Source organism: Xenopus tropicalis, chromosome 9, assembly GCF_000004195.4.
Source record: "Xenopus tropicalis strain Nigerian chromosome 9, UCB_Xtro_10.0, whole genome shotgun sequence".
NCBI lineage: Eukaryota > Metazoa > Chordata > Amphibia > Anura > Pipidae > Xenopus > Xenopus tropicalis.
The window spans coordinates 82,006,791-82,021,358 of record NC_030685.2 but is presented as its reverse complement, the minus strand read 5'-3'; the positions used below and the strand labels follow the sequence as shown (position 1 = coordinate 82,021,358).

Sequence of the window (14,568 nt, the reverse complement as noted above, 5' to 3'; positions counted from 1 at the left end):
TTTTTTTTAAAACAGTACCTGTACTTGATCCCAACTAAGATATAATTACCCCTTATTGGGGGCAGAACAGCCCTATTGGGTTTATTTCATGGTTAAATGATTCCCTTTTCTCTGTAATAATAAAACAGTACCTGTACTTGATCCCAACTAAGATATAATTACCCCTTATTGGGGCAGAACAGCCCTATTGGGTTTATTTAATGGTTAAATGATTCCCTTTTCTATGTAATAATAAAACAGTACCTGTACTTGATCCCAACTAAGATATAATTACCCCTTATTGGGGGCAGAACAGCCCTATTGGGTTTATTTCATGGTTAAATGATTCCCTTTTCTCTGTAATAATAAAACAGTACCTGTACTTGATCCCAACTAAGATATAATTACCCCTTATTGGGGGCAGAACAGCCCTATTGGGTTTATTTCATGGTTAAATGATTCCCTTTTCTCTGTAATAATAAAACAGTACCTGTACTTGATCCCAACTAAGATATAATTACCCCTTATTGGGGCAGAACAGCCCGATTGGGTTTATTTAATGGTTAAATGATTCCCTTTTCTCTGTAATAATAAAATAGTACCTGTACTTGATCCCAACTAAGATATATTCTGGATAACAGGTCCCATTTATAATAGTCAAAGATTTGCTGATCTCGGCACAGTGGCCATTTATAAACATTTCAAGCGGGCAGCACTATAAAGTACCCGATGCACGGGCAGACAGTGGCAGTTAGTGGGGCGTAGCCAGGCCTCTATACATGCTGTACACAATGCATTCCTGGGCAGGCAAATGCCCTTAATGACTTGCCCTTATTGTTCTCTCTGGCAGGAAGTGTGCAACTGCTTTATTCAAGGGGGAAATGTGTGCGTTTTACAAGCCGTGTCTAGCAGTTACAGGAAAATATACCCTATTTTAAGGCTGGTTTATTATTTTCTTCTTATTGTTGTTTAACTGGGCATTTAAATGGCAGGAATAGTAACATGATGGGGGAGGGAGGGGTCCTGACGTAAATACAAATTCAATATATGTTTATGTTGAGACTGATCATCTTCCCCAAGGTTAGGGGAGGCCATAATAAATCCTGCTTTGAGGCCCTGTTTCACCCAGAACAACATGCAGACAGACATCGCCGCATATGGAGAATGTCTCATCTGACGCGTGCCATATGGCAGCTCCCAGCCAACAGCATCAATACAAATATCAGCAGAGACTGCTCTGCACACACAGCCAGCTTTAGGCTTCATATGTTGCCTGAAGTACAATGGAAATAAATAGGGATGCACTGAATCCACTATTTTGGGATTCGGCCAAACCCTGAATCCTTCGTAAAAGATTAGACTGAATCCTAATCCTAATTTGCATATGTTAATTAGGATACAGAAGAATTAAAGAGAAAAATTTGGTTTGGCCAGGAGAGTGGATTTGGCCGAATCCTGTTGAAAATGGCCGAATCCCGAACCAAGTCCTGGATTTGCAAGTGGGGTTGGGAGCCCCCAAAGTGTAGCCCCAGTGGGCCCCAGACACCCAAGTCTGACACTGGTAATAGAGAAATATAAATACAGGTATGGGATCCCTTATCCGGAAACCCGTTATCCAGAAAGCTCCGAATTACGGAAAGTCCGTCTCCCATAGACTCCATTTTTATCAAATTATTCAGAATTTTAAAACTGATTTCCTTTTTCTCTGTAATAATAAAACAGTACCTGTACTTGATCCCAACTAAGATATAATTACCCCTTATTGGGGGCAGAACAGTCCTATTGGGTTTATTTAATGGTTAAATGATTCCCTTTTCTCTGTAATAATAAAACAGTACCTGTACTTGATCCCAACTAAGATATAATTACCCCTTATTGGTGGCAGAACAGCCCTATTGGGTTTATTTAATGGTTAAATGATTCCCTTTTCTCTGTAATAATAAAACAGTACCTGTACTTGATCCCAACTAAGATATAATTACCCCTTATTGGGGGCAGAACAGTCCTATTGGGTTTATTTCATGGTTAAATGATTCCCTTTTCTCTGTAATAATAAAACAGTACCTGTACTTGATCCCAACTAAGATATAATTACCCCTTATTGGGGGCAGAACAGCCCTATTGGGTTTATTTCATGGTTAAATGATTCCCTTTTCTCTGTAATAATAAAACAGTACCTGTACTTGATCCCAACTAAGATATAATTACCCCTTATTGGGGCAGAACAGCCCTATTGGGTTTATTTAATGGTTAAATGATTCCCTTTTCTCTGTAATAATAAAACAGTACCTGTACTTGATCCCAACTAAGATATAATTACCCCTTATTGGGGCAGAACAGCCCGATTGGGTTTATTTAATGGTTAAATGATTCCCTTTTCTCTGTAATAATAAAACAGTACCTGTACTTGATCCCAACTAAGATATAAATAATCCTTATTGGATGCAAAACAATCCTGTTGGGTTTAATTAATGTTTTATTGTTTTTTTAGTAGACTTAAGGTATGGAGATCCAAATCATGGGAAGACCCCTTATCCGGACTACCCTTGGTCTCGAGCATTCTGGATAACGGGTCCTATACCTGTACAATGATATTGCACTGCACTGCTGGTTCTGTCTCCTGAATCAATGTAGCAGAAGACAGCCGATTAGCAAGCCTGTAGTGTAGGCTTCTGCTACCCTGTTTTAAGAGTCAGAACCAGAGAACAAAAGCAAAAACTGCAATAAATAGCAGTTACATTCAGAAGTGAATGAATGTATATTGGGAAGTTGCTTAGCATGACATTTTCTTTCCAAAAACTCTTTGGGTGGAGTTCCCCTTTAAATTCTACTGAATGTGTTTATGTATGTTCGGTGCTGCCGGCTGTAGTGCAGTGCTATGTTGTGATACATATCGGGGGCGATAGGCTGGTATGGTATCTGTAACATGTTGTGACAATGGGCCATATGCCATGGGGTCCCTGCAGCCAATAGCGCAGGGCACATCTGTAGCAGCAGCAGCTGGGGGCTGACAGGAAGCACTACCCCTATATATACATTTCATGGACATCAGGGAACTAAATGTCCAGCAGTTCAAAGCCTGGAGGATAAAAGCACAGCATGGCTGTAAAGGTAGCGGGGGAGCTTGTATGTGAGTGTCGGGGTGAGTTCGGGGGTCACCGTCTCCAAGTTAATAGTCTTTGCAGATTTCTCTTAACTACCTTGCACAGTGTGAAAAAGCAAGCAGTGCAGTCGGGGGGTTATATTATTGTTGCACAGGAATAAAGCAAGTGGACCCGTTACCCAGCATGCTTGGGACCAAGGGTATTCTGGATAAGGGGTCTTTAAGTAATTTGGATCTTCATACCTTAAGTCTACTAAAAAAAACAATAAAACATTAATTAAACCCAATAGGATATATACAGTAAGGATTAATTATATCTTAGTTGGGATCAAGTACAGGTACTGTTTTATTATTACAGAGAAAAGGGAATCATTTAACCATTAAATAAACCCAATAGGACTGTTCTGCCCCCCAATAAGGGGTAATTATATCTTAGTTGGGATCAAGTACAGGTACTGTTTTATTATTACAGAGAAAAGGGAATCATTTAACCATTAAATAAACCCAATAGGACTGTTCTGCCCCCAATAAGGGGTAATTATATCTTAGTTTGGATCAAGTACAGGTACTGTTTTATTATTACAGAGAAAAGGGAATCACTTAACCATTAAATAAACCCAATAGGGCTGTTCTGCCCCCAATAAGGGGTAATTATATCTTAGTTGGGATCAAGTACAGGTACTGTTTTATTATTACAGAGAAAAGGGAATCATTTAACCATTAAATAAACCCAATAGGACTGTTCTGCCCCAATAAGGGGTAATTATATCTTAGTTGGGATCAAGTACAGGTACTGTTTTATTATTACAGAGAAAAGGGAATCATTTAACCATTAAATAAACCCAATAGGGCTGTTCTGCCCCCAATAAGGGGTAATTATATCTTAGTTGGGATCAAGTACAGGTACTGTTTTATTATTACAGAGAAAAGGGAATCATTTAACCATTAAATAAACCCAATAGGGCTGTTCTGCCCCCAATAAGGGGTAATTATATCTTAGTTGGGATCAAGTACAGGTACTGTTTTATTATTACAGAGAAAAGAGAATCATTTAACCATTAAATAAACCCAATAGGACTGTTCTGCCCCAATAAGGGGTAATTATATCTTAGTTGGGATCAAGTACAGGTACTGTTTTATTATTACAGAGAAAAGGGAATCATTTAACCATTAAATAAACCCAATAGGGCTGTTCTGCCCCAATAAGGGGTAATTATATCTTAGTTGGGATCAAGTACAGGTACTGTTTTATTATTACAGAGAAAAGGGAATCATTTAACCATGAAATAAACCCAATAGGACTGTTCTGCCCCCAATAAGGGGTAATTATATCTTAGCTGGGATCAACTACAAAGCACTGTTTTATTTTTACAGAGAAAGAGAAAATCAATTTGAAAAAATCTGAATTATTTGATTAATATGGAGTCTATGGGAGATGGGCTTTCTGTAATTTGAAGCTTTCTGGATATTGGGTTTCCGGATAACGGATCCCATACCTGTACCATTTAGTAGACATAAAGGGTTATTTACTGACCCAAATACAGTGTGCAAATTTGGTTGGAAATTGCCATTTTTTTTTTACCCAGAATGCACAATTGCATCCAGTGTGTCAAAATGTGTCCATTGCTATCCGTGTTGGATATATCAGGCTGGTGTATGGGAACCAGGGGTGTAAGGGGGGACACCGGGGGTTTACAGGGCCCAATAAAACTATACCTAATGAGCCATTTCAATATATATTGTTAAACAGATCACAACAAGTGTTGTGGGGTCCTAAAATTAATTTTTCTGTGGGGCCCAGTAACATCTGAAAGGAGCTGCTCCATCTCTCATTGGGGGTTTAAAAGAAAAGCAAAATAATGTCAAATAATTCAATTTCTTCCTCCTGCTTCACACGACTGTCTGCACTTTGTACGAAGATAAAAGAGATTATTAACATATTTTGCTTCCTACACTTTACAGTCTTTCTCTGATCTGGACATTTAATACGGCGCTGGATTTCCTCGGTCTGTCAAGAGCCGTGAAATGACACTTATTTGGGTTTAGCCTAATGGGCAGAGCTCACGTTACAGAGCGGGGTGACTCACGGGCTGGCCATTCTCCAACATGCTGTTCCTATAAAGCGAGGAATCGGGGTGGAAGAGCAGTAAATCGTTTACATATTGCCCTAAATGGCAAATAAGATGTTGGGATTTTGGTGGATAATATGGGATCACAGACCAGTGAAATTCAGTCCCCCGTCTATTTGATAGACAATAATGTGCTGTGACTTTAATGGATGCAAGGTTTCTATGAACTTGACAGCTAACAACGGCTACAACTCCCATTGGGGCTATCAAAGCCTCCCAGTCTGTGCTTCTGCCTGTCATAAAGTACTGAATATTGCTCCGGCAGTTTTATACCCTGTTATGGTGATGCTGGGAACTAATAAGCACATACAGCCGAGGCCAGAACTAAGGGTGGGCAGCACCGGCAACTGCCAAGGGGGCAATCATTTTTTAACAAAGGGGAAAAGTGCAATTTAAAAAAAATATGTCTATTGCTGCTTCTATAGGGAAAAGCCTTGGACACTTGCTGTTCAGTCTATGGCTAGTGTGGCTCATAGGTTGCATTGGCCTGTGATGAAGAATAGAGAAAGGCCTCTCGGTCCTCTACCATTTCCATCTGGTTAAACACTGAAAGCAGCAGACTCAAGAGTATTTGGTACAGGTATCGGACCCCTTATCCGGAAACCCGTTATCCAGAAAGCTCCGAATTACGGAAAGCCCGTCTCCCATAGACTCCATTATAAGCAAATAATTCAGAATTTTAAAACTGATTTTCTTTTTTTATGTAGAAATAAAACAGAACCTTGTAATTGATCCCAACTAAGATATAAATAATCCTTATTGGGGGCAGAACAGCCCTATTGGGTTTATTTAATGGTTAAATGATTCCCTTTTCTCTGTAATAATAAAACAGTACCTGTACTTTATTCCAACTAAGATATAATTACCCCTTATTGGATGCAAAACAATCCTATTGGGTTTAATTAATGTTTTATTAATTTTTTAGTAGACTTAAGGTTCCACACCAAATTCCAAATTATGGAAAGACCCCTTATCCGGAATACCCTTGGTCCCGAGCATTCTGGATAATGGGTCCTATACCTGTATTAAAATTGTGTAAATGCCCCCACAGTGAAGAATCCGGTATCGATCCAGTTGGGCAGACCCGTGCCAGACCTGGAACTGCTGACCTGCAATCCGATCCTCACCCACCACCTAGGGGCACATTTACTAATCCATGAATCCAAATCACGAACGGGAAAAAATCGGATTGGAAACGAAAATTTCTGAAGATCGCAAATTTCACGAAAATGCTTACGAAAAAATCGTATTAGTCACGAAAATATCATATTGGCGATCCAAAAGTCACGAAATTTTCGTACCGAACAATTGTAAACAGTGGTAAAACCTTTCCGATTTTTTCGTGCAAGCGTCCGAAAAAGTCGTGCGGCGTCCGAAAAAGTCGTGCGGCGTCCGAAATACGCTTGGAGCGTTCGCATGAAAGCTCGAGCATTCGTGCCATTGCAAATGTGCCCCCTAGGGTATTTTAGTGGCCAAGCCGGTAAAACACCTGCCAAGGCCGGGGCGGTTTTACAAATTTTTAGTTGCCAGTAAGTTTGTAATATCCCTTAATTTAGCTCTGGGCCCACCCACATAAGCCCTTGACCTGCCCCAATCTTTACCTTTTCCCTTCCCGGATCCACCCTCCAGCTTCCCAACATGCCCCTTTATGATGTCCCCTGCCCCTACCATGCCTCCCATTAACGTCACCTCCCCCCAGTCTGCTGGTACAATATATTTCAAAAGGTGGCCACCCTACCGCCACCCCGCTATGTCTCCTACTCAGACCCACTACCCTAACCCACCTGCAATGGGTTTACTTACTACCCAATGTGGTGACCTGCAAAGTGGTATACTGTATACTGGGCCCCCTGCAACCACAGGGGCTGCGCTCTTTGTGGTTACGCCCCTGCCCTTTTCATTGCTCAATTACCAGCTATACAGATCCAACATTAAACGGAGTTTATATATGAGCCTATGCTAATGCAGTCTTGTTTTGGGGGCTGACTAAGACCACATAGTTGGTGATATGGCCATGGGAAAATCGTAGGAGGACTGAATCAGACACATAAGAAGGCATTATTAGATGGGAAGAGGTCTGGTAGTTGATGGTTCCCAGTCTTAAGGACTGAATGAAAGGGCAGTTTCATCAGTATAAATGACCACATTCCCAATTCTTGTTTAAAATAAGAATAAATATGTTACATACATGTCATGTGATACACGTGATATCACTGAGGCTAATTACATCATAGTTGTTCTGTAGAAGAGATGAGATAATATTAATAATGCAAGATGTAAAAGGTCAGTTGATGATGAATACGAGGGAAAGTTGTCTGTATGTGATGCAGACTGGGTAGGACAAAGGGCAGGGGTATAAATATGGAAGAAGCAGATCATGTGACTGCAGGGGGTCCAGGTGGTATAGAGGCCCAGTGGGGCACCAATTGAGTTTCAATAAATCTTGAATACTTTTCATAACTTCTACTTATGCCACAGACAAAGGGACATGGGAACATATACCATAAGGTATGGAGAATGGACATACAGTGATGTGTAACCCCCATGTGTCACTAAGCAAAAATAGCTCCCTGTTAACAAGGCCCCAGTGAGTCAGTGGGGCAGATGTGTTTCTCACTTCAGATCCTTTACTGGAAGCCTGAAATCTGCTGCACGGTTTGTTTGGTGGTAAATTCATGAGTCATTAACTTCCTTGTAACCAGAAACATGGACTACATGGTCTGCTAAGCAGAATATCATTGTGCCCCGGAGCATTTCCACTCGCCCGGCCTTTAGTGCAGGGCTATTAAGCACATCCTATTCTGCACGCCACATGGCTAATAGACTCATCCACTCGCTATCAGTGTAGGGAGGAAGGGAGTCGATCTGAGCAGCCTGAGAGGCCTGACTCACAAGTCCCACAACCCCATGATAACCTTCTCCAGTACAACAACAGGAGTAAGTTGGGCACAATACATAATATTCCCTCTATGGTTTTATCTACATGTTTCCCCTCAGTCACTCATGGTGCCTAGGTCCTATATAAGTAAATAGAGCTGTGGAAGTCTCCTCTGTCACTTCACCATTTGATACAGTGTAGGACTGGGGTGCCAGGGGCCCACTAGAAGACTTTGAACCCTGGGTTGGACTGGGAAACCTAGAACTGTGGGTGCTCCCGCACCCCTGATTGTAGCTGCAAGGAGAAAATATAAGGAATGCATTGCGCTTGCAGGGGGTGCCATCGGTTTAATGTGTGGAAGAGCTCGCAACTGGGGTGGGGGCTCCAGTGGGCCTCAGGCACCCCAGTCCAACAGTGCTTGAACCACAACCGTTTGTCCAGACTATGGGCCTGATTCACTAAAGGGCGATAAAACGTGCACTATTCTTATTGTGCGCTAAAATTTTTACCGCCGCTTAATTTTGGCGATTTTTCGCACGATTCACTATAAGCATACTCGCGCTTTTTTACGCGCGATATTGCAAGCGTTATTTAACTCGCGAAAGACTATTTCAATGCGGTATTTGCCTGTACATGCGCTAAATTACGCGAATAATCGCCGAATATGAATGGTAGCATAGGAATAGTGTATAAAAATTGTCGAAGCATATAAATGGTGTATATAAATATTAGCCACATATAAATAGTAGATGCTTATAAATAGTAGCCACTAGTGATGAGCAAATGTGTTCTGGTATCTTTAGTGAAAAATTAGCAAATCTTTCGAAAGATCCCCAAAACGGCAAAAATGTTGTGCGGGCAAAAAAATTGTTACCCGTGACTATTATTTTTTGACACTTGTATCAATTTTTGGATGTGCGGTGAATTTTTGTGTGGCAAATTTTTTCATGCGTTTTGCCATTGGCGGATTGTTTTGCGAAACGCATGAAAAAATCCGCCGCGAAAAAATTCAACGCACGTCCAAAAATTTGCTGCGAATCCATGCCTGGCGAAACATTTCATCACTTGTAGCCAAATATAAATAGTCGCGCAAATGAACGCACGCCATGTTAGCCATACACGCCAATACTTGCAGAAAATTACTGTATTAAAAATGAACATTTCGCTGCAAACTGGCGGCTGCGTCACTCTGGGGGAAACACAGACTTGAATAAATAACACTGTAAGTCCATATTTTATTGCAAAAAATCATTTACTGTACTTTTGTATAATTTTTCGCCTGCCTGTAGTAGGTGTTAATTTTCGCATAGCCGAATGCGATATTTAGCGCGCAAAAGTTATAGTGAATCATGCGATCGTATTCTTTTCAGCGCGGAAATTAACGCAAAACGGTAAAACTAGTGCGAGAAATACCCCATGTGAAAATGGCGATTTGTCGCACGCGATAATACTATGGTGAATCGCGCGCAAGTTATTTTGCGTTTTTTAACGCGAAAAAGCGTGCGATAATTTTTATCGCCCTTTAGTGAATCAGGCCCTATTTCTCCTTCAATCTTCACTCATTTTCTTTATGCACTTTAAATACACTAATTTATCCTTTCTTCCGTATCTACAAACGTACCTTACACTTGAATGGAGAATGGCCATGGTATAGGCATACAAGGCCACATAGTTGGGTGAGCAGCACCTGGGCCACTAGTAGTTTTCCTAGTAGAGTAGAGGGCCTCTTATTCGATAAATATCCACCCATGAGTGACCCAGGGTTGGACTGGGGTTTGTGGGGCCCACCAGGACTGCAACCACAGGGCCCCTGCCTTCCACACATCCCACTGTTCCTCCCCCCAATGCCACATATCCCATAGTTACCAGGCGTGATCAGGGGAGGGAGGTCAATGGGGGAACACAGGCAGGGATTGAGTCTGGGTCAGTGGGGCCCATCATAGGGTTTTCCACCTGTCCGGTTTTGACCTGGACAGCCCGGTTTTCAGAAGGGCTGTCCGGGTCAAAACTGCCTGGTTTTCCAAATTAGGAAAACCGGACCAATCACCGATCGTCACAATATAGCCCCCTCCTGTGATGTGTCCAACCTGACCCCTGCCCAGACTAAGGAGCCAGGAAAGATGGCAACCCTAGGGTTTTTCCTGGGGTTCCACTGGCCTAGTCTTACCCTGTAGTGACCTCACTGAGAGAGGGACCTGGAAGGTAAAAATAGGGGTTGGGTAGGGCATTGCATACATTAAGTTGCACAGTGCTCCTGTTGGTTGTACCCAGTCCATACGCATTAATAGCAACAAATGCTCCTTTGTTCATCGAGACCTCAGTTCCTCTTTAAGTAAAACGTTTATGTTCTGTGATAGAAAACAGGAAATGTCCTACGACAATACGAATGTATACGTACAACTCGACAATTAAGCCTTGTGCACAACAAACAGCGAGAACAATCGATACAGAAATAAATATTTGCCGAGGCTCTTATGTCTATTCCAAGAAGCCCGCCATGGCCGGCATGAAGTTCTGAGAACATGTTAATAGCAATTTCACATTCGGGGGTAACGAAGTTGTAATGTCAGTTACAGTGGTTTGTTTTAAGAAAGGGTAGTGTGTCTTTTTAGCATGTAAGTTGTGTTTGCTGGGAACTGAGAACTCATCGACCTCATCGACTACTATATTATATAATACTGTAAGCCTACACCAGGCAAGTCTAACCTATGGCCCTGATGTTGATGAATTACATCTCTCAGTATTCCACTGAACAGCTGTTGGAAGGGGGGGGCTAAGAGTTCAGCAACATCTGGAGATCCAATAATTGGCAAGCAATGGTCTACACCAGCTATTGTTCCAAAATATACAGCAAATAAGTATACAGCCGATTTAATATGATTTTAAGGCTGGGTCCCTCTTATTTGGTCTGGGGTCTTACAGCGGGGCAGCCCCACACCAATGGTTTTACGCCAGTGATCTTCAACCAGTGGCTCCTGAACAACATGTTGCTCAAAACCCCCTTGAATGTTGCTCCCAGTCAGGGTCAGACTGGGCCAGCGGGGCACCGGAAAAAACCTGGTGGTCTCAGCCCTGATGGGCTGCTCTGGCCCAGACCTGATCCCCGTCGGAGCTCCCTGAGCTGCAAATTAATATGCACTCAGGGAAGGGGCTTGGGAAGGTGCCCCCTGTGGGGGGTGTGGGGGCCACAGCAGGGTCTCCTTTGGAGTGCGTGGCCCCTGGGGTGGCCGGCCACGTGAGCCCAGCACCCCCTCAGTCCGACCCTGTTCCCAGTGGCCTCAAAGTAGGTGCCCATTTTTAAATTTCTGGCTTGGAGGCAAGATTTGGAAGCAGAGAGACAGTTTTGCTCCAAGCAGAGCCTCCCGCAGGCCAGCAGTCCATATGGGGCTACCAAATAGCCAATCACAGCCCTTATTGGGCACCCCCAAAACACTTTTTTCATGTGTATGTGTCTCACCAACCCTTTTTACATCTGAGTGTGGCTTACAAGTAAAAAAAGTCGGTGATCCCCCGTCTACACCAGGGATCCCCAACCTTTCTTACTCATGAGCCACAGTCAAATGTAAAAAGAGAGCAACACAAGCACCATAAAAGTTCATGGAGGAGCCAAATAAGGGCTGTGATTGGCTATTAGGGGCCTCTATGCACCCTATCAGCTTACAGGGGCTTTATTTGGTAGGAAATCTTGTTTTTATTTAACCAAAACTTGCCCCCAAGTCAGGAATTCAGAAATAACTCCCTGGTTTGGGGGCACTGAGAGCAACATCCAAGGGGTTGGGGAGCAACATGTTGCCCCAGAGCCACTGGTTGGGGATCACTGGTCTACACATTGCTACTGAGCAACTGCATGGGATCCTCCAGCAGCTACAGGGTCTGCTATCTTGTCCCACCCATTATTGAAAGCAAGACAACAATACAGACTGAATTATTTACAAAGCAATTGCATGGATACCAAACAAACTAAGTGAGAGTTAGCGGCCTGAATGATCAGAACCTATCTGTAACAATCTCTTTCATCTCCTGTGTGTGATAACCCTGTGACCCCAAGGCATTCTGGGCAATAAAGTCACAGGAAAAGCAGGACCGGAGACAGGTTGGCTGAGCCAGAATCTGGCCATAAATCTTGGGATTCATAGGAATACCTGCAGTGGAACCCGGTGCCAAACAAAGGTGCGTATATCAAAGGGTATGCCCACAAGTGTGTATTTTGATGGAATTTAAGATATACAATATTGTATGCGCTGCTGCTTCTCGTTAGGAAGGTGGGAATGCCTGGGCAAAATTGGAACCTGCAGGGTCTTTATTTCTAGAATAAAACTTTGTTCTTTTTAACAATGTCTAGACACCTGCAATTATACTGATATAACTATAACTATTCATTACTGTTATCAGAATCAAGTGCTTTACTAAACATATTATGGTCACACGTTTTTTGTAATGTAAGCATGAATACTTTGCATTTAGCCTTGAAGTCTTGCAGGGATTGGGTTCAGTTCTGACCAAGGCACAATCTGGTTGGCTGATGACCCCTGATGGCACATATTCTGCTGGTTGGCTAAACCTTGCTGTTAATCAAATGTATGGTTTGTAGGATGAACAAAGAATTGGCCAATGGTTGACCTGTTAAGGTGGCCACACACGTGGCGATTTCCGATCTTACAAGATCGTACAATTGGCCACTAACCGTTCAGGGCTGAAACGGCAGATAAGGAGGTAGAAACAATAGGATTTCTACCTCCTTCTGCCGATTCAGCCCTGACGGCAGATTTTGCTCAGGTGCCTTATATGGCGCCCGAACAAAATCTTTTAACCTGGGCGATTGGCGAGTCGACCGATATCAGCAGCCTCCTGTGATATCGGTCAACTCACCGACTTGCTATACACGCACCGAATATCGTACGAAACAGAGTTTCATACGATATTATCGGTGCGTGTATGGCCAGCTTAAGTGGTAACCATGGGACAGTTATCCAATCAGGTTATCCACTTGGGCAAAGCCGCTTTCTACCCAACATTTATGGCAAACTCAGGTGGTGTTGGCATGACATGAGCCATAGTCAGAAAATAGGGTACCACTTATTGGTTGCAGTGGGATTTTCTCTGCCTGTGTATGGGCACCACCGACTGGTCCTCCCCACCAACATCACGGCTGAAATTGGCCAGATCTCGATGGGGCAGGTTTGATTTTTCCATTGGCTCGGTGATACGGTCTCCTATCTGATGGCGCCCTATGCTCCCCATTTTACTTCAAATGATCGAATTAGCCCAATATCTTCCACCTCTAGGTGAGCATATCAGGGGATCTGCTTGCTTGACAACCTGGCCAAACGAGCAGATCATACAGTAAATGGCCACCTTTAGAATCCTTAGCACGGGTCTGTGTTTTCTTCTTGTAGCACAATGTGCATGTCTGGTTCAGGGGCGAGTCCTTAAGGAAGAAGGAACACTGTTCCTGTGCTGGTCGGTAGGTCATGGTGGCGGTTGGGTTGCGGAGGTGGGTGGGTGGGCAGTGAGGGGTGGCCTGGCCGAGGGGCACAAAAATTTTAATTCCGGCCCTGGCTAGGTGGGTATTGCTCAGCATTGATAACTAACTTGAGCAATTCTATTAGCCCTCTAGAAACCCAACAATGTCACAGAGCCGTTAGAGAAGCATCTGGAAGCTGTTTCCTATGAGCTGATCAATAGGAGCAGAGAAGGAGACCTCGTTACGTAGGTCTAATGAGAAGTACAGAGCTGATAATCACGGCTGTAAATGAGTTGGGATTGCCTTCACACCTTCTAATGAACAGAACACAATTAGCTCGCACCAAGTTGTTGTGAAGGTGGAGTAGGCCGGTGTGTGTTTGGCACCCAATCCTCGCCAGAGCTGCTTCCTTTGTAGCAACAAAAGCAAAGCACATTCATGTTTACTCTCCGTTATATAGTTCGTTAGATGCTACTACTTTGCGCAGTGGCAGTATCATAGCCAATGAGGTCAAACCGAGGCGTGATTATTGCTAATTGTGATGATGCTGAAGCTTGATGAAAGCGGAGGGGCTGTGTTCCCATTAGGGAAGAGCTGCTGACTTATTTTTTGTCGGGGGCTTCGCACATGCTCATTATGCCTAATCATGCTTCACTTCCTTGCCACAGCCATTAGGCGGGCGGGAGGTATTTTTTTAAATTTTTTCCAGCTGCCAGCTGGAGCTTTACTAAGGTGATTAATGGCATTGCACCTGTACACTTCTGCACCCTTTTTGTGTTTGATTTGTGCACCCTGGATAGGTGTCATAGTCCTCTGGGCTTGACCCTAGGCCAAGACTTGGTGGTTCACACCCTAGCTTCGGCGAAGGTGGATCTGCCCGCACATGCTGTTCATTGGCGAAAGCCTTGGAGCATCGGAGCCCGTACCTTCGGGTAGGACAGGCGATGAATCAACATCGTTAGTTGTGAAACAGAACTACTGTTCCCAAGATGCTTTGAAAGCTGTAGAATGCTGC

At 43.2% G+C, this 14,568-nt stretch overlaps 1 pseudogene; it reads left to right on the top strand.

Annotated features, from left to right (window-relative positions):
- The first annotated feature begins 14,028 nt into the window (after positions 1–14,028).
- Positions 14,029–14,186, top strand: LOC116407885 (annotated as a pseudogene).
- The last annotated feature ends 382 nt before the right edge of the window (positions 14,187–14,568 follow it).